The 23690-nt window shown below is 41.0% G+C and overlaps 1 non-coding gene across 1 annotated transcript; it reads right to left on the bottom strand.

The window, feature by feature from the left end:
* Nucleotides 1–14553: 14553 nt before the first annotated feature.
* On the bottom strand, nt 14554–14661 carry LOC148569120 (small nucleolar RNA R71). Its single transcript, XR_015881964.1, has one exon. It is a non-coding gene; the product is annotated as a small nucleolar RNA R71 (small nucleolar RNA).
* Nucleotides 14662–23690: the final 9029 nt, after the last annotated feature.

The following is a 23690-nucleotide window of genomic DNA, read 5'->3' as shown; positions in this document are numbered from 1 at the left end:
TTAGATCCTTCTCCAACTTGGCTACCTTTACCTCAAGCTCTTCCTTCAGGCCCTTCATCCGGTCGAACTCCTGTTTAGCCTCCTCCATAAATTCTTTGGTGGCATGGAGAGGAAGATTCTGAGCAGTTCGGTACAGTGCAGCCCCATATATGCCATTTTAACACTGTTTCGGGTCATAAAATCCAGATGGCGAAGGATTGATACATCATCCATGGCGAGGGCACCGTAGGGACCGATTTGCTGATCTACAAACTCGATTGCATTAAAATCACGAGCGTCAAGGTTGAAAGGCTCAATTGTTTTTTGTTTCTTATTGGGAGGAGCACCAGAAGTAGTGGTAGAAGTCTGTGGAGGATCAGTCAGATGAACTCGAGGAGTAGGGATCACCTTCCTCGGCCCAGGAGAACTCGGCATGGGTGGCTTCACTAGAACTTGAGAAGATCCCTCTCCGGCCGCCTTGGCCGAGATGTTTTAAGCAGCAGCAGCCTTCTTCGCCTTCTTGTAGGCCTTCATGGAATCATTATTTTTTGACATCTCTGAAAATACAAAATCAACCATAAGGATGAGTTACAACCTAGGAGAAGCAAAACTAAGAAACAAGTATGAGAAACAAGTCAGACAGTACCCAAAGCAGTTCAAACCAAAGATGGATCACTTAAAAATCTTTTTGTATCCAGATGGGGTGGTTCCCCCCACAAATCTTCAAGAACAACTACAAAAGCCCGTTCAACCTCATTAAGCATCTCCCATGTATAACGAGGCACTCACATTCTTTTGCCACTCTAGAGGAAAAGCAGGCTTGTGATTCTCATCAAGAAAAAAAGGGCGGACTCCTTCAACAGCACGGACTCGGAAGAAATAATTCTTAAAATCTTTAAAAGACTCATCATACATGGCAAAAACTTTATGCCCCTGGGCCGATCTGAAAGAAACCCAGGAAGCTTTTTTTTGGAAGAACCTCCGGGCTTGGCCGAGACAAAAAGATAGAGGAAAAGATTTTGAGAAGGTGTTATGCCTAACTCTTGGCAAAGCAGTTGAAATATCTTGATAAAACCCCAGGAATTCGAATGAAGCTGGGATGGAGCAATGTTACATGACCACAACAAGTCGGTCTCGAAAGCAGTAAAAGGAAAAATAACGTCCAACTGGCTGAAGAAATATTCATAGACATAGAAGAAGGGACGCTCCCCCTCGACCGAAGTAGGAAAACAAGCCCTCTCATCAGAGTCAGGAGCTACAAGCTCATAATCCCTCTCCCGAGCACTGTTACCACAAATCCTATGACGTTTCCTCAGCTCTACACAAAATTCAGCGTCCACGACAGAGACACACATTAGGACAAGGGAGTTCAGCCAATCGGACATCCCCTCGGGAACTTTAAAAGACATCTCTACAATGTTATTGCGAGAAGACATGAGGCCAACTAATCCTACAAAAAGAAAAGAAGATTGAATCACTAAAAAACATCTCGGAGGAAGGGCAAAGCAACTCGACTAATATGATACAGACAGAAAAGGAAAACCCCAAGACTCAAACCAAAGTCCTGGGGCATCCTTTGGAGGCAGTGGCAAAGCAAGATTTCAGGAAAAATCTACAGCTTACGTCCCGGTATTTCCCAAACAAGAAAAGAAGATTTCAAGTAGACAAACGTTTTGAAAAAGGGAAGTAAAAACACAAAAGTCATCTAAGCCACTATCTTTCTACAGTCTATCAACAAAAAGCATTGTCGACATCAAAAATGCCAAGCAGAAAATCATCAAAGGCACAACCTTTTTTAGAATCAAACAAAAACCATCAACGAAAGCACAAGCAGAAACGGTGATAACATACAAAAGCCCTAAAAGCATCAAGCAACAGAAAAAGCAAAAAAGTTCATACGAAAGACGAAGAAACTCCCAGAACACACAATACAAAAGCAATTAGGCGCAACAAAAACAGAAAGATCCAAACTTTCTCCAAGCAAAATCAAAACTTCAGCACAAAACCAAAGCCAAAGCAACGAAAGAGAAAAGTAATTGCAAAATGGAACTAACCTGGAGAAATGAGAAGTTACGGAAGAAGTAGAAAGGAAGGAATTGCTGGACCGCTGGAAGGCACCGCAATGCAAGAAAAGACAGAGATAGAGAGAACGAAGGAGTTAAAAAGAAAAAGGAAGAAGAGAAACCATTTTTCTGAGGAAGCAAAATTCAAAATAAAGCCAAGAGAAATGGGGTAATTAATACCAATTAATGAAGGTATTAAACCCTCGCTCGTTCCCTAGAACGAAGCGCTAATACAAAAGCGCGCGTTTTTAGAGGAAAAACGTTCTACATTCAAAAAAGCTCTACAAAGAAAGGAATCGACAAAAGTGCTCGAGTTCGGCTTCGCTATAAAAAGTTCGAAGTCAAAAAACTCGACCTCAAAGCAGAAGACCGAGCTCAAGCAGGGGCACTGTTCATACCCTGGGTCGAGCTGTCCGACCCGGGATGTTTAGCGACATGGCGACCGACCTCTTCAGGTCCGACTACCCGATCTCTTCTTAAAGAGATCGGCCAAATCAACAGGAAAGCCTAGTAAAGGGTCCAAATAAAGGAACACGACCCAAATCCAAAGGCAATCCAAGCCTATAGAGATAAAGGCGGTTCCCTTGAAGATAAGCTGACTTCACCTAAAATAAGATAAGATAAGATATGATAACTAACTTATCTTATCAGAAAGGTCAGCCCACACTACTATAAATACACTGGAGCACCCAAGTATAACTCATACTCTGATTCTACAATAAACCTGCTTAATACCCGTGCTAACTTAAGCATCGGAGTCTCTTGCAGGTACCCCCACCCTCCGGTGACCAAGGATCAGAAGTGCAGCCAGTCCAACAAATGGACACAACAGCTCCGGCCGCTACCAGCCAGCCGGACACGTCATCTCCGACCAGTACAGAAGATCTCATCCGAGATCGACCTACAGTTTCAGGTAACCCTCGGAACAGAGCCTAATGGTGTGGTTACATTTTATAACCACTTATTTCTGTAATCTTTGATTTGTTTGATTCACTATGTCCATTATTTTGGGTATTCATGCATTTATATGATTGAGGCCATCATTTCATTTAGCTCACTTACCCAAATGGCCTTACCATTCATCTTCTATTGTTAGCCAATTTGATCCTATGATTAACCCACTTGTTCTTAATGTAGCACATTACAAGCCTTAAAGCGAAAAATAATAAAAGTCCTTGTTTTGGATCTTTGATTAGCTTAAGCTAGTGAGTGTGTGTTTCATTCAAGTGTGGGAACTGTTCATATCCTGGGTCGAGCTGTCCGACCCAGGATGTTTAGCGACATGGCGACCGACCTCTTCAGGTTCGACTACCCGATCTCTTCTTAAAGAGATCGGCCAAATCAACAGGAAAGCCCAGTAAAGGACCCAAATAGAGGAACACGACCCAAATCCAAAGGCAATCCAAGCCTATAGAGATAAAGGCGGTTCCCTTGAAGATAAGCTGACTTCACCCAAAATAAGATAAGATAACTAACTTATCGTATCAGAAAGGTCAGCCCACACTACTATAAATACACTGGAGCACCCAGGTATAACTCATACTCTGATTCTACAATAAACCAGCTTAATACCCGTGCTAACTTAAGCACCGGAGTCTCTAGCAGGTACCCCCACCCTCCGGTGACCAAGGATCAGAAGTGCAGCCAGTCCAACAAGTCGGACACAATAGCTCCGGCCGCTACCAGCTAGCCGGACACGTTATCTCTGACCAGTACAGAAGATCTCATCCGAGATCGACCTACAATTTCATGTAACCCTCGGAACATTGGCGCCGTTGCCGGGGAACCTAGAAGTCATCCCATCACCATGGCGGACGAACAGGATAACGACCACAACTCAGATTTAGAGGATAGAACGCCGCACAAAAACACGGGTTCCACACCAAAGGACACTCCGGAATATAACGGAGACAAAAACTCATCACATCCGGGAGTAATAGAAGCACTTCAAGATCGCCTAACGCAACTCGAAAGAGAAAGCCAGTACCAGCAAGAAGTCGGCAAGGATCTACAAAGAGAGGTAAGGCGACGTCGAGAATTAGAAGATAAACGTCTACAACTTGAAGCCGATCTCAAAGCAAAGACTACCCGGACCACCCCTGAAGACAACTCTCGCAAAGATCAAGATCCATTCACTAGGAAAATCATGAAGACTAAAATCCCTAAAGACTTCAAACTTTCGGATATGACTTTGTATGATGGCACTACAGATCCCAACCATCACCTTAGCAACTTCAGAAGCAGAATGTACCTCACCAACGCCTCAGACGCCGTTCGCTGCAAAGCTTTTCCAACGACTCTCACGAAGACAACAATTAGATAGTTCGACAACCTACCTCCAAAGTCCATCTCCAACTTTGACGACCTGGCCAGATTCTCCATCCAAAAAGACAAGGCTAAGCACGTCCCCAGTCTACAAGGTATCAAGCAAGGAGATCGGGAAAGTCTTCGCAACTACATGGAAAGATTCAACAAAACGTGCCTAGACATACAAAGCTTACCAACAGAGGCTGCCGTCATGGGCCTTATCAATGGCCTACGAGAAGGACCTTTCAGCCAATCTATATCAAAGAAATATCCCACATCCCTAGATGAGGTACAAGAGCGGGCAAAGAAGTATATCAACATGGAAGAAAATTCCCGACTTGGAGAAGCCTCGAAATCCGGTTTCACCTACCGAGATAAAGATAAAGAATCCAAGAAGAAGGAAGATCGAACGGGCGAAAAAATCAAAAAGTATCATAATTACACCCCTCTTTGGGTGTCCCTTGTGGATATTTACAAAGAAGTCTGTAACACAGAAAAGATACCCCCAGCTCGACCACTCAAAGGCAAAAGAGGAGGAGGAAATCGGAACGAATACTGTGAATATCATCGGGTCCGAGGACATTCAACCAACGAGTGCTTCGACTTAAAAAACATCATAGAAAAGTTAGTAAGGGAAGGAAAACTAAATCGGTATCTAGCCACCCGAGATGATGAACAAAGAAAAAGATGAAGAGATGAAGATGTCGGACGAGCTGAGCAATCACCTCGTACGCCAGAAAGACATGTCCATATGATACACGGAGGATTTGCAGGAGGTGGAATCTCCAAATCATCCCACAAAAGATACCTCAAAGAAGTATATCATGTCGAAGGGAAGGAGGAAGTACCCGACATCCCTTCAATCACGTTCACCAAAGAAGACGCATCCGGTATCATCTCAGGACAAGACGATCCCATGGTCATCACCATCATACTGGCAAACGCCAATCTCCACCGCACATTAATAGACCAAGGGAGTTCTGCCGACATCTTATTCAAAACGGCCTTCGACAAACTCGGCTTAGAAGAAAGGGAGCTTAGAGCATACCCGAACAGCCTGTTCGGACTGGGAGATACCCCAGTACAACCACTTGGATATGTGTCGCTACATACAACCTTCGGAAAAGGGAACCAATCCAGAACACTCAAGATAGACTACATTGTGGTCGACGTGAGTTCAACCTACAATGCCCTAATAGGTCGGACAACACTAAATCAACTCAGCGCAATAGTCTCGACTCCACATCTATGCATGAAATTCCCAACTACGGAAGGGATAGTCACGATAAAAGCAGATCAAAAGATGGCACGCCGTTTTTATAACGAAAGTCTAAACCTCAAAGGTAGAGGATAAGAGTTCCATACAATTGAGCTTGGTGGAGTTCAGAGACGTGAAGAACTCCGTCCACAACCTAAAGGAGAAATAGAGAAAGTTTAGATCGGGGATACCTCGGACAAAACAACTAATATTGGCACGATCCTGAAGGGAGACGCAAAAGAATTACTAGTACAGTTCTTACGAGATAATGTCGATCTCTTCGCATGGAAAGCTGCAGACATGCCAGGCATAGACCCCAAGCTAATGAGTCACAAGTTGGCGGTCTATCCAGGATCTCGGCCGGTACAACAGAGACGAAGAAAACATGGGCCAGAACGATCCCAAGCTGTGGAAGAACAGGTACAAGCACTACTGGAGGCAGGATTCATAAGAAAAGTCAAGTACCCAATATGGCTAGATAACGTCGTCTTGGTGAAAAAATCAAATGGGAAATGGCGAATGTGCACCGACTACACCGACCTCAACAAAGCCTGCCCAAAAGATCCTTACCCACTCCCAAGTATCGACGCTCTGGTAGATGCTTCATCCGGATACAACCAAATTCCCATGTATCCACCAGATCAAGAAAAGACCTCGTTTTTGATGCCAAAAGCAAATTACTGCTACATTGTAATGCCTTTCGGTCTCAAGAATGCGGGAGTTACGTATCAAAGGCTAATGAATAAAGTCTTTTCAGATCATATCGGAAAGATCATGGAAGTCTACATGGACGACATGTTAATAAAGACACAAAGTGAAGAGACATTATTGTCCGACCTGGCCCAAGTGTTTGACACTATAAGAAAGCATGACATGCGCCTCAATCCCGCAAAATGCACTTTTGCAGTAGAAGCAGGCAAGTTCTTGGGTTTTATGCTCACACAAAGAGGAATTGAGGCAAATCCGGATAAATACAGGCCATACTCAACATGAAAAGCCCAACTTGTGTCAAAGAAGTACAACAACTCAACGGGAGGTTAGCGGCCTTGTCCAGGTTCCTAGCGGGATCAGCGATAAGATCCCTTCCTTTCTATGCCACTCTAAGGAAAGGAAAGAACTTCGAGTGGACAATGGAATGCGAGCAAGCCTTCCAGGATTTCAAAAGTTTCCTGGGACGACCACCTATCCTAACTCGACCACGAAAGGAAGAGCCACTCGTATTGTACCTTGCAGTAGGAAGTCAGGCAGTAGCCTCAGCACTAGTTTGAGAGGACGACAAAGGGCAACAACCTGCATACTTCATTAGTAAAGTGCTGCAGGGATCCGAGTTGAACTACCAAAAAATAGAAAATTTTGCCTATGCTCTCATACTGACATCTCGACGACTACGCCCGTACTTCCAGACTCACACCATTAAGGTCCGGACCGACCAGCCCATAAAAGGGATACTGTGGAAAACAGATCTAGCAGGCAGAATTTTACAATGGGCAGTCGAGTTATCCGAGTTCGACCTCCAATATGAAGGTTGGACAGCCATCAAATCACAATACTTAGCCGAATTCATTGCAGAATTCACAGATACCCTGGAAACCCCCACAGAATAGAATCTCTACGTGGACGGGTCTTCAAATAAGACTGGAAGGGGCCCAGGTGTGATAATAGAAAGCAACCAAGGAACCCAAGTTGAGCTTTCCCTCAAATTTGGGTTCCCGGCCTCAAACAACCAGGCAGAATATGAAGCGTTACTAGCTAGTTTGAAGCTGGCTAAGGAGGTTGGAGCTTAAAACCTCAACATCTTCAGCGACTCACAAGTAGTCACCTCACAGATAACAGGGAGTTACCAAGCCAAAGATCCCACCATGAAAAAGTATTTGGATATAACCAAGGAACAGCTCGGACAACTCGGGGAATATAAGATCTGCCATATATCCCGCGAACAAAATGCCCGAGCTGATGCACTCTCAAAGCTAGCCAGCACCAAACCAGTGGGCAACAATAGAAGCCTCATCCAGGAAATGCTACAGAACCCGTCAATCTCGGAAGCAGAAAAATTCCTAGCTATAACAACTCAGGATCAAGGATGGATGACCCCCATAATTAATTACCTCAAAAAAGAAACACTCCCCACAAATGAGAAGGAAGCAAAGAGGTTAAAACGGGAGGCTCAGCACTACACCATCATAAACAACACCCTATACAAAAGAGGGATTTCAATACCATTGTTAAAATGTGTGCCGACCTCTAACACAAGGGAAGTTTTAGAGGAAGTTCACAGCGGTATTTGTGGCAATCATCTCGGGGCACAAGCTCTCACCAAAAAGGTACTTCGGGCGGGATTTTACTGGCCAACTCTACAAAAGGAAGCTACAGAATTTGTAAAGACATGTCCCCCATGCCAGAAACATGCCAACTTTCACATCGTGCCGCCAGAAGAGCTCATCAGCATAACTTCGCCTTGGCCATTTGCAAAATGGGGACTCGATCTTCTCGGACCCTTTCCCCAGGGATCAGGACAAGTCAAATTCCTCATAGTCAGAGTAGACTATTTCACAAAGTGGATTGAGGCAGAGCCCCTAGCCAACGCCACTGCTCAAAGAAGCCGAAAATTCCTATATAGGAACATTGTCATGAGGTTCGGGGTTCCATACTCCATCACCACAGATAATGGCACTCAATTCACAGATGCAGGCTTCAGGAAATTAGTAGCCGACTTGAACATAAAGCACCAGTTCACCTCCGTCGAACATCCTCAAGCCAATGGGCAACAAAGTCATATTGGCTGGGTTGAAACGGAGACTGCAAGATGCGAAGGGAGCTTGGGCTGAAGAACTTCCACAGGTCCTATGGGCATATCGAACTACGCCACATTCCACCACAAACGAATCACCGTTCCGATTAGCGTACGGCTTGGAGGCAATAATCCCAGTAGAGGTCGAGGAAGGGTCGCCTAGAGTAGTCTACTACAATGAAGAAGCCAACTCTCGACTTCAAAGAGAAGAACTCGACCTACTTCCGGAAATCCAAGAAAGAGCTCGGATCAGGGAAGAAGCGCTAAAGCGCCGAATGGCTTTAAGATATAATCAAAAGGTTGTGCCAAGAGGTTTCGCAGAGAATGATCTCATCCTAATCCGAAATGATATTGGAACAACTCGACCCGGAGAAGGAAAGTTGGCAGCAAACTAGAAAGGACCCTACCGAGTCATAGAAGTACTTGGGAAGGGCTACTACAGACTGTCCGAACTCGATGGACGAGAGCTTCCCAGATCGTGGCACGCCTGCAAGCTAAGAAGGTACTATAGCTAGAAAAGGTAAAAGATCTCATCATAGGATGCACTCTTTTTCCTGAAAAGGTTTTTTAATGAGGCACCAAGTTGAGATCCAGATATTATTCGACTTAAAAGGATGAAAAACTCCAACATGTATATATTTGCACTTTCTTTTGAATAAAAAATATTTTAGATATTCTAGAAATTCTCAAGACGCATTAATCTGAAGCATTCATCGTCCGATTATAAAGCAACAGATCGGCAGAAAGTGAAAAACAGATTCACTACACGATCTCGGTAAAAGGCCAATAAAAATGAAAACGCGATTCATCTAAAGGTCGACCAAGGAAAGACAGAAACCACCTTCTACAAATCGGCAAAGATGAATACAGAATAATACAAGAAGTTATCGAAAGTGATCCAAAAAAAGAACCTGACAAGGTCTTATGGATTGCTAAATAATAACTTAAAGACTGGCCGACGTTGAGAAGTCGAACCAAGTCAACCCAAGTTATCAGCAAATCCCTGGAAAGAGGTCTGGCCAACCCTATAAAAGAGGAATTGCTATAACTTATAAGAGATCGACATAAAGAAGTCGGTCTCCTACGAAAAATAAGTTATAAAAGTAATCCCTGAAAGAGACCTGACAAAGGTCCAAGAAAGAGGATTACAAAATAACTTAGAAGAGATCGACATAAAGAAGTCGGTTTCCTACAAAAAACAAGTTATAAAAGTAATCCCTGAAAGAGACCTGACAAAGGTCCAAGAAAGAGGATTACAAAATAACTTAGAAGAGATCGACATAAAGAAGTCGGTCTCCTACGGAAAATAAGTTATAAAAGTAATCCCTGAAAGAGACCTGACAAAGGTCCAAGAAAGAGGATTACAAAAGTACTTAGAAGAGATCGACATAAAGAATTCGGTCTCCTACAACAAACAAGTTATAAAAGTAATCCCTGAAAGAGACCTGACAAAGGTCCAAGAAAGAGGATTACAAAAATAACTTAGAAAGAGGACGACGTAAAGAAGTTGACCTCCTACGAAAAGTTATAAAAGTAGTTCCTGAAAGAGACCTAACAAAGGTCCAAGAAAGAGGATTACGAAATAACTTAGAAGAGATCGACATGACGAAGCCGGTCCACTACAAAAATAACTTGGAAAAGGACGATGCAAAGAAATCAGTTATGGATAAAATACAAGTAAGAGCAAGCAAATATGAATTGGATCCACGCATCTACGACCTCCAAGTACAAAGCAGTTCAAAGAGGCCAAGCAGCAAGGCTTCAGTATTCTAAAACCCGAAAAGGTGCCAAGACAAGTGCAAACAAGCATGCTATCGAATACAATTTTATAAAGCTTTAGGGTCAAGCCCAAAAGCTTGAAAGCTACTTATTTTTTAAAACAAAAGTTGCTAAACAAGCAACCAAAAGGAGTACCAGCAGTCAGCAAAATATTCAACTATACAAAATAAAGAGTTTTAAAGCCCACAAGCCGGGCCAAATATGCAAATATCCAAAGAAAACTCAGCTAAAGATTAGAAGACTTTTTAGCAGCATCAGTCTGGGGTGAAGGAGGGCGAGCCTGGAGAGGCACAGCATCCACGGTACCATCATCCCGGTTCAAGATTTGACAGTCCGTATCAGAAACAGAATGACCAACCTCAACCAGAGGAATCGTAGAAGCGGGCACCTTGGCAGAAAGCACAGGGAGAGGATCAACATCATCATCATCTTGGTCGTCAGGGACAATCTTACCATCCCTCACAACATTGTCCAAGCTAAAGAGAGTAAGGTCAACCTCAGGAGCAAGAACTTGAACTTGCTCTTTTAGATTATCATAGACAGCGTTCATGCTGCCGATGAGGTGACCTTGAAGCTCGGAATAGTCTACTCGGGCAGACTCCAGCTCTTCCCTCAAACGCACCACTGATGAGCGGATAATTTATACGCTTTTTGGCATTGTTTTTACACAGTTTTCAGAATAATTTAATTAGTTTTTAGTATATTTTTATTAGTTTTTAATTAAAATTCACATTTCTGGACTTTACTATGAGTTTGTGTGTTTTTCTGTGATTTCATGTATTTTTTGGCTGAAATTGAGGGACTTGAGCAAAAATCAGATTCAGAGGTTGAAGAAGGACTGCAGATGCTGTTGGATTCTGACCTCCCTGCACTCAAAGTGAATTTTCTGGAGCTACAAAACTCTAAATGGCGCGCTCTCAATTGCGTTGTAAAGTAGACATCAGGGGCTTTCCAGCAATATATAATAGTTCATACTTTGCCCGAGTTTAGATGACGCAAACTGGCGTTCAACGCCAATTCCATGCTGCATTCTGGAGTTAAACGCGAGAAACAGGTTGCACAGTGGAGTTAAACACCAGAAATAGGTTACAAACTGGCGTTCAACTCCAAGAAAAGCCTCTACATGTGTAAAGCTCAATGCTCAGCCCAAGCACACACCAAGTGGGCCCCAGAAGTGGATTTCTACATCATTACTCATTTCTGTAAACCCTAGTAACTAGTTTAGCATAAATAGGACTTTTTACTATTGTATTTACATCCTTAGTTTATCTTTGGATCGTCTTTTGATCCTTTGATCATGTTTGGGGGCTGGCAATTCGGCCATGCTGGACCTTCATCACTTATGTATTTTCAACGGTAGAGTTTCTACACACCATAGATTAAGGTGTGGAGCTCTGCTGTTCCTCACGAATTAATGCAAAGTACTATTGTTTTTCTATTGAATTCAAGCTTATTCCTATTCTAAGATATCCATTTGCACCCAAGAACATGATGAATGTGATGATTATGTGACGCTCATCATCATTCTCACATATGAACGCGTGCCTGACAAACACTTCCGTTCTACATGCAAACAAGCTAGAATGAATATCTCTTAGATATCTAATACAGAGGACCGAGTCCGAGATATTAGAATCTTCGTGGTATAAGTTAGAACCCATGGATGGCCATTCCTGAGATCCGGAAAGTCTAAACCTTGTCTGTGGTATTCCGAGTAGGATCTGGGAAGGGATGGCTGTGACGAGCTTCAAACTCGCGAGTGCTGGGTGTAGTGACAGACGCAAAAGGATAGTAAATCCTATTCCAGTATGATCAAGAACCGACAGATGATTAGCCTTGCAGTGACAGCGCATTGGACCATTTTCACAGAGAGGATGGGATGTAGCCATTGACAACGGTGATGCCCTATATAAAGCTTGCCATGGAAAGGAGTAGGAATGATTGGATGAAGACAGCAGGAAAGCAGAGGTTCAGGAGGAATGAAAGCATCTCTATACGCTTATCTGAAATTCTCACCAATGAATTACATAAGTATCTCTATCCCAGTTTATATTTTATTTATATTTTTATTATTAAATCTCCATAACCATTTGAATCCGCCTGACTGAGATTTACAAGGTGACCATAGCTTGCTTCAGGCCGACAATCTCCGTGGGATCGACCCTTACTCACGTAAGGTTTATTACTTGGACGACCCAGTGCACTTGCTGGTTAGTTGTGCGAAGTTGTGATAAAGAGTTGAGATTACAATTGTGCGTACCAAGTTGTTGGCGCCATTGATGATCACAATTTCGTGCACCAAGTTTTTGGCGCTGTTGCTGGGGATTGTTCGAGTTTGGACAACTGACGGTTCATCTTGTTGCTCAAATTAGGTAAATTTATTTTAATTTTAAGCTTTTTGTTTTTATTATTCTTAATTTCGAAAAAAAAATTTTCTTCTTTTTCGTTTTTCCCAAAATAATTTTCAAAAAAAAAAGCCAAAAAATTAATAAAATCATAAAAACCAAAAATATTTTGTTTCTTGTTTGAGTCTTGTGTCAAATTTTAAGTTTGGTGTCAATTGCATCTTTTTAATCTTTCTTAAAATTTTTGAAAACTCATGCATTTGTTCTTCATGATCTTCAAGTTGTTCTTGATGAATTTTTTTGTTTGATCTTTAAAATTTCTTATTTTGTGTCTTTTCTTGTTTTTCATATGCATTCTTGAATTCTTAGAGTCTAAATATTAAAAATTTCTAAATTTGGTGTCTTGCATGTTTTCTTTTATTAAAAATTTTTCAAAAATACATACTTGATGTTCATCATGATCTTCAAAGTGTTCTTGGTGTTCATCTTTGCATTCAAAGTGTTCTTGCATATTTTTCTTGTTTTGATTCATAATTTTCATGTTTTGAGTCTTTTTGATGTTTTTCTCTCTCATCATAAAAATTCAAAAATAAAAAAATATCTTTCTCTTATTTCAATCATTAATTTCGAAAATTTGAGTTGACTTTTTCAAAACTTTTTAAAATTTAGTTGTTTCTTATGAGTCAAGTCAAATTTTCATTTTAAAAATCCTATCTTTTTCAAATCTTTTTCAAAAATAAAATTTTTTTCATTTGTCTTTCATATTTTTGAAAATTTCAAATTAATTTTCAAAATATTTTTCTTATTTTTATTCCATATTTTCGAATTCAATGCTGACAATTAATGTGATTGATTCAAAAATATTAAGTTTGTTACTTGCCTAATAAGAAAGGTTCAATCTTTAAATTTTAAAATCAAATCTTTTTGTTTCTTGTTAGTCAAGTAATCAACTTTGATTTTCAAAATCAAATCTTTTTAAAATTCTTTTTCAAATCTTATTTCAATCACATCTTTTTCAAAATTTAATTTCAAAATCTTTTCTAACTTTTTATCTTTTCAAATTTGATTTTCAAATCTTTTTCAACTAACCACTTTACTTTTTGTTTGATTCTTATCTTTTTCAAAACTACCTAACTAACTCCCTCTCTAATTTTCGAAAATCCCTTCCCTCTTTTTCAAATTTCCTTCTTAATTAACTAATTATTTTGATTTCAATTTAATTTGATTTCAATTTTAATTTTCGAATTTTAACTTTAATTTTAAAATATTTTTATTTTATTTTATTTAAATTTTCGAATTCTTCTCTTCCTCACCTCCTTCTATTTATTTATTCATCTACTAACACTTCTCCTCCACCCAAAAATTCGAACCCCATCCCCCTATCTGTGTTCGAATTTTTCCTCTTCTCCTTCTTACATTCTTCTCTTCTTATACTTGCATAAGGAATCTCTATACTGTGACATAGAGGATTCCATATTTTCTTTTGTGTTCTCTTCTTTTTCATATGAGCAGGAACAAGGATAAGAACATTCTTGTTGAAGCCGATCCTGAACCTGAAAGGACTCTGAAAAGGAAGCTAAGGGAAGCTAAAGCTCAACTCTCTAGAGAAAATCTGACAGAAATTTTCGAAAAGGAAGGAGATATGGCCGAAAATAATAACAATGCAAGGAAGATGCTTGGTGACTTTACTGCACCAAATTCCAATTTACATGGAAGAAGCATCTCCATCCCTACCATTGGAGCAAACAATTTTGAGCTTAAACCTCAACTAGTTTCTCTGATGCAACAAAACTGCAAGTTTCATGGACTTCCATCTGAAGATCCTTTTTAGTTCTTAACTGAATTCTTGCAGATATGTGATACTGTTAAGACCAATGGGGTTGATCCCGAGGTCTACAGGCTCATGCTTTTCCCGTTTTCTGTGAGAGACAGAGCTAGAATATGGTTCGACTCTCAACCTAAAGATAGCCTGAACTCTTGGGATAAGCTGGTCATGGCTTTCTTAGCCAAGTTCTTCCTCCTCAAAAGCTTAGTAAGCTTAGAGTAGATGTTCAAACCTTCAAACAAAAGGAAGGTGAATTCCTCTATGAAGCTTGGGAGAGATACAAGGAACTGACCAAAAAGTGTCCTTCTGACATGCTTTCAGAATGGACCATCCTGGATATATTCTATGATGGTCTGTCTGAGCTATCAAAGATGTCACTGGACCATTCTGTAGGTGGATCTATTCACCTAAAGAAAACGCCTGTAGAAACTCAAGAACTCATTAACATGGTTGCAAATAACCAGTTCATGTACACTTCTGAAAGGAATCCTGTGAGTAATGGGACACCTCAGAGGAAGGGAGTTCTTGAAATTGATGCTCTGAATGCCATATTGGCTCAGAACAAAATATTGACTCAGCAAGTCAATGTGATTTCTCAGAGTTTGAATGGAATGCAAGCTGCATCCAACAGTACTCAAGAGGCATCTTCTGAAGAAGAAGCTTATGATCCTGAGAACCCTGCAATAGCAGAGGTGAATTACATGGGTGAACCCTATGGAAACACCTATAATCCCTCATGGAGAAATCATCCAAATTTCTTATGGAAGGATGAACGAAAGCCTCAACAAGGCTTTAATAATGGTGGAAGAAACAGGTTTAACAATAGTAAACCTTTTCCATCATCCACTCAGCAACAGACAGAGAATTCTGAGCAGAATCTATCTAGCTTGGCAAATATAGTCTCTGATCTATCTAAGGCCACTTTGAGTTTCATGAATGAAACAAGGTCCTCCGTTAGAAATTTGGAGGCACAAGTGGGCCAGCTGAGTAAAAGAGTCACTGAAATCCCTCCTAGTACTCTCCCAAGCAATACAGAAGAGAATCCAAAGAGAGAGTGCAAGGCCATAGATTTAACCATCATGGCCGAACCTACAAGGGAGGGAGGGGACGTGAATCCCAGTGAGAAAGACCTCCTGGGACGCTCAGTGATCAATAAGGAGTTCCTCAATGAGGACCTAAAGGAATCTGAGGCTCACCTAAAGACCATAGAGATTTCATTAAACCTTCTTCTGCCCTTCATGAGCTCTGATGAGTACTCTTCTTCTGAAGAGGATGAAGACATTACTGAAGAGCAAGTTGCCAAGTACATTGGTGCAATCATGAAGCTGAATGCCAAATTATTTGGTAATGAGACTTGGGAAGATGAACCTCCCTTGCTCACCAATGAACTGAATGCATTGGATAGGCAGAAATTACCTCAAAAGAAACAGGATCCTGGTAAATTCCTAATTCCCTGTAACATAGGCACCATGAACTTTGAGAAAGCTCTATGTGACCTGGGGTCAGGAATAAACTTAATGCCACTCTCTGTAATGGAGAAACTTGGGATCTTTAAGGTGCAAGCTGCTAGAATCTCATTAGAGATGGCAGACAACTCAAGAAAATAGGCTTATGGACTAGTAGAGGACGTGTTAGTAAAGGTTGAAGGCCTTTACATCCCTGCTGATTTCATAATCCTAGACACTGGGAAGGATGAGGATGAATCCATCATCCTTGAAGACCCTTCCTAGCCACAGCAAGAGCTGTGATTGATGTGGATAGAGGAGAATTGATCCTTCAACTGAATGAGGACAACCTTGTGTTTAAAACTCAAGGATCTCCTTCTGTAACCATGGAGAGGAAGCATGAAAAGCTTCTCTCACTACAGAGTCAATCAAAGCCCCCACAGTCAAACTCTAAGTTTGGTGTTGGGAGGCCACAATCAAACTCTAAGTTTGGTGTTGAACCCCCACATTCAAACTCTAAGTTTGGTGTTGGGAGGTTCCAACCTTGCTCTGATTATCTGTGAGGCTCCATGGGAACTCACTGTCAAGCTATTGACATTAAAGAAGCGCTTGTTGGGAGGCAACCCAATGTTATTTAATCATATCTATTTTATTTTCTCTTTGTTATTTCATGTTTTATTAGGTTGATGATCATGTGGAGTCACAAAAACTACTGAAAAATCAAAAACAAAATAAAAAAACAGTATTAAAAACAGCACACCCTGGAGGAGAGCAGTCTGGCGTTTAAACGCCAGAAACAAGCATCTGTCTGGCGTTTAACGCCAGAAACAGGCACCAAGCTGGCGTTTAACGCCAGAAACAAGCATCTACCTGGCGTTAAATGCCAGAAACAAGCTACATTTGGGCGTTTAACGCCAGAAATAGGCAGCAGTCTGGCGTTAAATGCCAGGATTGCATAGCAAGGGAGTTTTACACGCCTAATTGGAGCAGGGATGTTAAGTTCTTGACCCCACTTGATCTGTGGACCCCACAGGATCCCCACCACTTCTTCTCTCCTCTTCACACCTTTTCATAACTCTCTTTTCCAAAATAACCTCCACCAATCACCTCTAATTCCCCTCCAAAACCATCATACACCCACCTACACCCACCCACTCAAATTCAAACCATCACTCCTTCCTTTTCACACATCATAACCACCTTAAACCCCAGTGGCCGAACCATTCACACACCTCCATCTCCTCCATCTCTTCTTCTTCTCATCCTTTCTTTCTTCTTTTGCTCGAGGACGAGCAAACATTTTAAGTTTGGTGTGGAAAAAGCATTGCTTTTTTGTTTTTCCATAACCACTAATGCCTCAAGGGATGCACTTCCCTCCACAAAACTATTTGGAGCAAATCAACACTTTTCTAGGAGAATTAAGTTCCAACATGGGACAACTAAGGATGGAGCACCAAGAGCACTCCATCATCCTCCATGAAATTAGAGAAGATCAAAGAGCTATGAGGGAGGAGCAACAAAGATAAGGAAGAGACATAGAGGAGCTCAAGAGCACCATTGGTTCTTCAAGAAGAGGAAGACGCCATCCTCACTAAGGTGGACTCATTCCTTAATCTCCTTGTCTATTTATTTTACTGTTTTTCAATTTTTGAGCTTTATGTTTTATTTATGTTTGTGTCTTTACTATATGATCACTAGTGTCTAAGTGTCTATGCCTTAAAGTTATGAATGTCCTATGAATCCATCACCTCTCTTAAATGAAAACTGTTTTAATTACAAAAGAACAAGAAGTACATGGTTTCGAATTCATCCTTGAAACTGGTTTAATTATTTTGATGTGGTGACAATACTTTTTGTTTTCTGAATGAATGCTTGAACAGTGCATATGTCTTTTGAAGTTGATGTTTATGAATGTTAAATATGTTGGCTCTTGAAGAATAAGGAAAAAGGAGAAATGTTATTTGATAATCTGAAAAATCATAAAAATGATTCTTGAAGCAAGAAAAAGCAGTGAATACAAAAGCTTGCGAAAAAAAAAGAAAAAAGAAAAAGAAAAAGCAAGCAGAAAAAGCCAAAAGCTCTTTAAACCAAAAGGCAAGAGCGAAAATCCAATAGCCTTTAAAACCAAAAGGCAAGGGTAAATAAAAAGGATCCAAGGCTTTGAGCATCAGTGGATAGGAGGGCCTAAAGGAATAAAATCCTGGCCTAAGCGGCTAAACCAAGCTGTCCCTAACCATGTGCTTGTGGCGTGAAGGTGTCAAGTGAAAACTTGAGACTGAGCGGTTAAAGTCAAGGTCCAAAGCAAAAACAGAGTGTGCTTAAGAACCCTGGACACCTCTAATTGGGGACTTTAGCAAAGCTGAGTCACAATCTGAAAAGGTTCACCCAGTTATGTGTTTGTGGCATTTATGTATCCGGTGGTAATACTGGAAAATAAAGTGCTTAGGGCCATGGCCAAGACTCATAAAGTAGCTGTATTCAAGAATTAACATACTGAACTAGGAGAATCAATAACAATATCTGAATTCTAAGTTCCTATAGATGCTAATCATTCTGAACTTCAATGGATAAAGTGAGATGCCAAAACTATTCGAGAGGCAAAAAGCTACAAGTCCCGCTCATTTGATTGGAGCTAAGTTTCATTGATATTTTGGAATTTATAGTATATTCTCTTCTTTTTATCCTATTTTATTTTCAGTTGCTTGGGGACAAGTAACAATTTAAGTTTGGTGTTGTGATGAGCGGATAATTTATACACTTTTTGGCATTGTTTTTACAAAGTTTTCAGTATAATTTAATTAGTTTTTAGTATATTTTTATTAGTTTTTAATTAAAATTCACATTTCTGGAATTTACTATGAGTTTGTGTGTTTTTCTATGATTTCAGGTATTTTCTGGCTGAAATTGAGGGACATGAGCAAAAATCAGATTCAGAGGTTGAAGAAGGACTGCAGATGCTATTGGATTCTGACCTTCCTGCACTCAAAGTCGATTTTCTGGAGTTACAAAACTCCAAATGGTGCGCTCTCAATTGCGTTGGAAAGTAGACATCTAGGGTGTTCCAGCAATATATAATAGTCCATAATTTGCTCGAGTTTATACGACGCAAACTGGCGTTCAACTCCAAGAAAAGCCTCTACACGTGTAAAGCTCAATGCTCAGCCCAAGCACCCACCAAGCAGGCCCCAGAAGTGGATTTCTGCATCATTTACTCATTTCTGTAAACCCTAGTAACTAGTTTAGCATAAATAGGACTTTTTACTATTGTATTTACATCCTTAGTTTTATCTTTGGATCATCTTTTGATCCTTTGATCACGTTTGGGGGCTGGCCATTCGGCCATGCCTGGACCTTCATCACTTATGTATTTTCAACGGTAGAGTTTCTACACACCATAGATTAAGGTGTGGAGCTCTGCTGTTCCTCATGAATTAATGCAAAGTACTATTGTTTTTCTATTGAATTCAAGCTTATTCCTATTCTAAGATATCCATTCGCACCCAAGAACATGATGAATGTGATGATTATGTGACGCTCATCATCATTCTCACTTATGAACGCGTGCCTGACAAACACTTCTGTTCTACATGCAAACAAGCTCGAATGAATATCTCTTAGATATCTAATACAGAGGACCGAGTCCGAGATATTAGAATCTTTGTGGTATAAGTTAGAACCCAGGGATGGCCATTCCTGAGATCCGGAAAGTCTAAACCTTGTCTGTTGTATTCCGAGTAGGATCTGGGAAGGGATGGCTGTGACGAGCTTCAAACTCGCGAGTGCTGGGCGTAGTGACAGACGCAAAAGGATAGTAAATCCTATTCCAGTATGATCGAGAACTGACAGATGATTAGTCATGCAGTGACAGCGCATTGGACCATTTTCACAGAGAGGATGGGATGTAGCCATTGACAACGGTGATGCCCTACATAAAGCTTGCCATGGAAAGGAGTAGGAATGATTGGATGAAGACAGTAGGAAAGCAGAGGTTCAGGAGGAACGAAAGCATCTCTATACGCTTATCTGAAATTCTCACCAATGAATTACATAAGTATCTCTATCCCACTTTATATTTTATTTATCTTTCTATTATTAAATCTCCATAACCATTTGAATCCGCCTGACTGAGATTTACAAGGTGACCATAGCTTGCTTCAGGCCGACAATCTCCGTGGGATCGACCCTTACTCACGTAAGGTTTATTACTTGGACGACCTAGTGCACTTGCTGGTTAGTTGTGCGAAGTTGTGATAAAGAGTTGAGATTACAATTGTGCGTACCAAGTTGTTGGCGCCATTGATGATCACAATTTCGTGCACCAACCACCTCCCGATAAGATGTAACATAACTGTCCTTATGCCTCAATGCCGTGTCCTCGGCCAAAGCACAAAAGCCGCCAGAGCAAGGGAACTCGCCTTTTCGTTCTCCAGATCCTTCTCCAACTTGGCTACCTTTACCTCAAGCTCTTCGTTCAGGCCCTTCATCCGGTCGAACTCCTGTTTAGCCTCCTCCATAAATTCTTTGGTGGCATGGAGAGGAAGATTCTAAGCAGTTCGGTACAGGGCAGCCCCCATATATGCCATTTTAACACTGTTTTGGGTCATAAATTCTAGATGGCGAAGGAGTGATACATCATCCATGGCGAGGGCACCGTAGGGACCGATTTGCTGATCTACGAACTCGATTGCATTAAAATCAGAAGCGTCAAGGTTGAAAGGCTCAATTGTTTTTTGTTTCTTGTTGGGAGGAGCACCAGAAGTAGTGGCAGAAGTCTGTGGAGGATCAGTCAGACGAACTCGAGGAGTGGGGATCACTTTCCTCGGCCCAGGAGAACTCGACACGGGCGGCTTCACTGGAACTTGAGAAGATCCCTCTCCGGCCGCCTTGGCCGAGATGTTTTGAGCAGCAGCAGCCTTCTTCGCCTTCTTGTAGGCCTTCATGGAACCATTATTTTTCGACATCTCTGAAAATATAGAATCAACCATAAGGATGAGTTACAACCTAGGAGAAGCAAAACTAAGAAACAAGTATAAGAAATAAGTCAGACAGTACCCAAAGCAGTTCGAACCAAAGATGGATCACTCAAAAATCTTTTTGTATCCAGATGGGGTGGTTCCCCCCACAAATCTTCAAGAACAACTAAAAAAGCCCGCTCAACCTCATTAAGCATTTCCCATGTATAACGAGGCACTCTCACATTCTTTTGCCACTCTAGAGGAAAAGCAGGCTCGTCATTCTCATCAAGAAAAAAGAGGCGGACCCCCTCAACAGCACAGACTCGGAAGAAATAACTCTTAAAATCTTTAAAAGACTCATCATACATGGCAAAAACTTTATGCCCCTGGGCCGATCTGAAAGAAACCCAGGAAGCTTTCTTTTTGGAAGAACCTCCGGGCTTGGCCGAGACAAAAAGATAGAGGAAAAGATTTTGAGAAGGTGTTATGCCTAACTCTTGGCAAAGCAGTTGAAATATCTTGATAAAATCCCAGGAATTCGGATGAAGCTGGGATGGAGCAAAGTTACATGACCACAACAAGTCGGTCTCGAAAGCAGTAAAAGGAAAAATAACGTCCAACTGGCTGAAGAAATATTCATAGGCATAGAAGAAGGGACGCTCCCCCTCGACCAAAGTAGGAAAACAAGCCCTCTCATCAGAGTCAGGAGCTACAAGCTCATAATCCCTCTCCCGAGCACTGTTACCACAAATCCTATGATGTTTCCTCAGCTCTACACAAAATTCAGTGTCCACGACAGAGACACACATTATGACAAGGGAGACCAGCCAATCAGACATCCCCTCGGGAACTTTGGAAGACATCTCTACAACGTTATTGCGAGAAGACATGAGGCCAACTAATCCTACAAAAAGAAAAGAAGATTGGATCACTAAAAAAATCTCGGAGGAAGGGCAAAGCAACTCGACTAATATGATACAGACAGAAAAGAAAAACCCCAAGACTCAAACCAAAGTCCTGGGGCATCCTTTGGAGGCAGTGGCAAAGCAAGATTTCAGGAAAAATCTACAGCTTACGTCCCGACATTTCCCAAACAAGAAAAGAAGATTTCAAGTAGACAAACGTTTTGAAAAAGGGAAGTAAAAACACAAAAGTCATCTAAGCCACTATCTCTCTACAGTCTATCAACAAAAAACATTGTCGACATCAAAAATGCCAAGAAGAAAATCATCAAAGACACAACCTTTTTCAGAATCAAACAAAAACCATCATCGAAAGCACAAGCAGAAACGGTGATAACATGCAAAAGCCCTAAAAGCATCAAGCAACAGGAAAAGCGAAAAAGTTCATACAAAAGACGAAGAAACTCCCAGAACACACAATACAACAGCAATTAGGCGCAACAAAAATAGAAAGATCCAAACTTTCTCCAAGCAAAATCAAAACTTCACCACAAAACCAAAGCCAAAGCAACGAAAGAGAAAAGTAATTGCAAAATGGAACTAACCTGGAGAAATGAGAAGTTCCGGAAGAAGTAGAAAGGAAGGAATCGCTGGACCGCTGGAAGGCACCACAACGCAAGAAAAGACAGAGATAGAGAGAACGAAGGAGTTACAAAGAAAAAGGAAGAAGAGAAACCATTTTTCTGAGGAAGCAAAATTCAAAATAAAGCCAAGAGAAACGGGGTAATTAATACCAATTAATGAAGGTATTAAACCACTCGCACGTTCCCTAGAACGAAGTGCTAATACAAAAGCGTATGTTTTTAGAGGAAAAACATTCTACATTCAAAAAAGCTCTACAAAGAAAGGAATCGACAAAAGTGCTCGAGTTTAGCTTCGCTATAAAAAGTTCGAAGTCAAAAAACTCGACCTCAAAGCAGAAGACCGAGCTCAAGCAGGGGCACTGTTCATACCCTGGGTCGAGCTGTCTGACCCGGGATGTTTAGCGACATGGCGACCAACCTCTTCAGGTCCGACTACCCGATCTCTTCTTAAAGAGATCGGCCAAATCAACAGGAAAGCCCAGTAAAGGGCCCAAATAGAGGAACACGACCCAAATCCAAAGGCAATCCAAACCTATAGAGATAAAGGCGGTTCCCTTGAAGATAAGCTGACTTCACCCAAAATAAGATAAGATAAGATAAGATAACTAACTTATCTTATCAGAAAGGTCAGCCCACACTACTATAAATACACTGGAGTACCCAGGTATAACTCATACTCTGATTTTACAATAAACCTGCTTAATACCCATGCTAACTTAAGCATCGGAGTCTCTTGCAGGTACCCCCCACCCTCCGGTGACCAAGGATCAGAAGTGCAGCCAGTCCAACAAGTCGGACACAACAGCTCCGGCCGCTACCAGCCAGCCGGACACGTCATCTCCGACCAGTACAGAAGATCTCATCCGAGATCGACCTACAGTTTTAGGTAACCCTCGGAACAGGAACCTTGGGACATTGGGGGAATAAAAGGGTAGTTTTGTATTTTGTTGTAATTATTAGGAATTGGGTACGTGCTCATGTATTATTTAAATGTAAAACCTTATGCATTGATGTTCCTGTATATAGTTTGAAAGAAAGAAAAAAATGAGAAAAAGAAAAGAAAAAGAAAAATAGTATGGAAAAGAAAAGAAAAAAAAATAGAAAAGCAAGAAAAGAAAAAAAAGAAGAAAGAAATAAAGAAGGGGAAAAAATGCCCCAAAGTGAAGCTCAATAAAGATCAATGCGTAAGTGTTGTGAAATGAAAAGGAATACATGAGTATGTGAAAAAGTGAAAAAAATGGGTAGTTAGGTTAGTTTTGAATTGTATAGGATGTCATAGGTTCGGTGGGAAGTTTAAGTTGATCAAAGATTCAAATTTTAAGCTCACTTAACCATATATGCATCCTACCTTGACCCTAGCCTCATTACAACCAATGAAAAGACCTCATGATAATTGTATG

The sequence above is a fragment of the Arachis ipaensis genome, chromosome B4 (assembly GCF_059453495.1).
Source record: "Arachis ipaensis isolate K30076 ecotype BB chromosome B4, ASM5945349v1, whole genome shotgun sequence".
Taxonomy (NCBI): Eukaryota; Viridiplantae; Streptophyta; class Magnoliopsida; order Fabales; family Fabaceae; genus Arachis; species Arachis ipaensis.
Note: the sequence above shows the minus strand (reverse complement) of the source record. Positions and strands in the feature narration are given on the sequence as shown.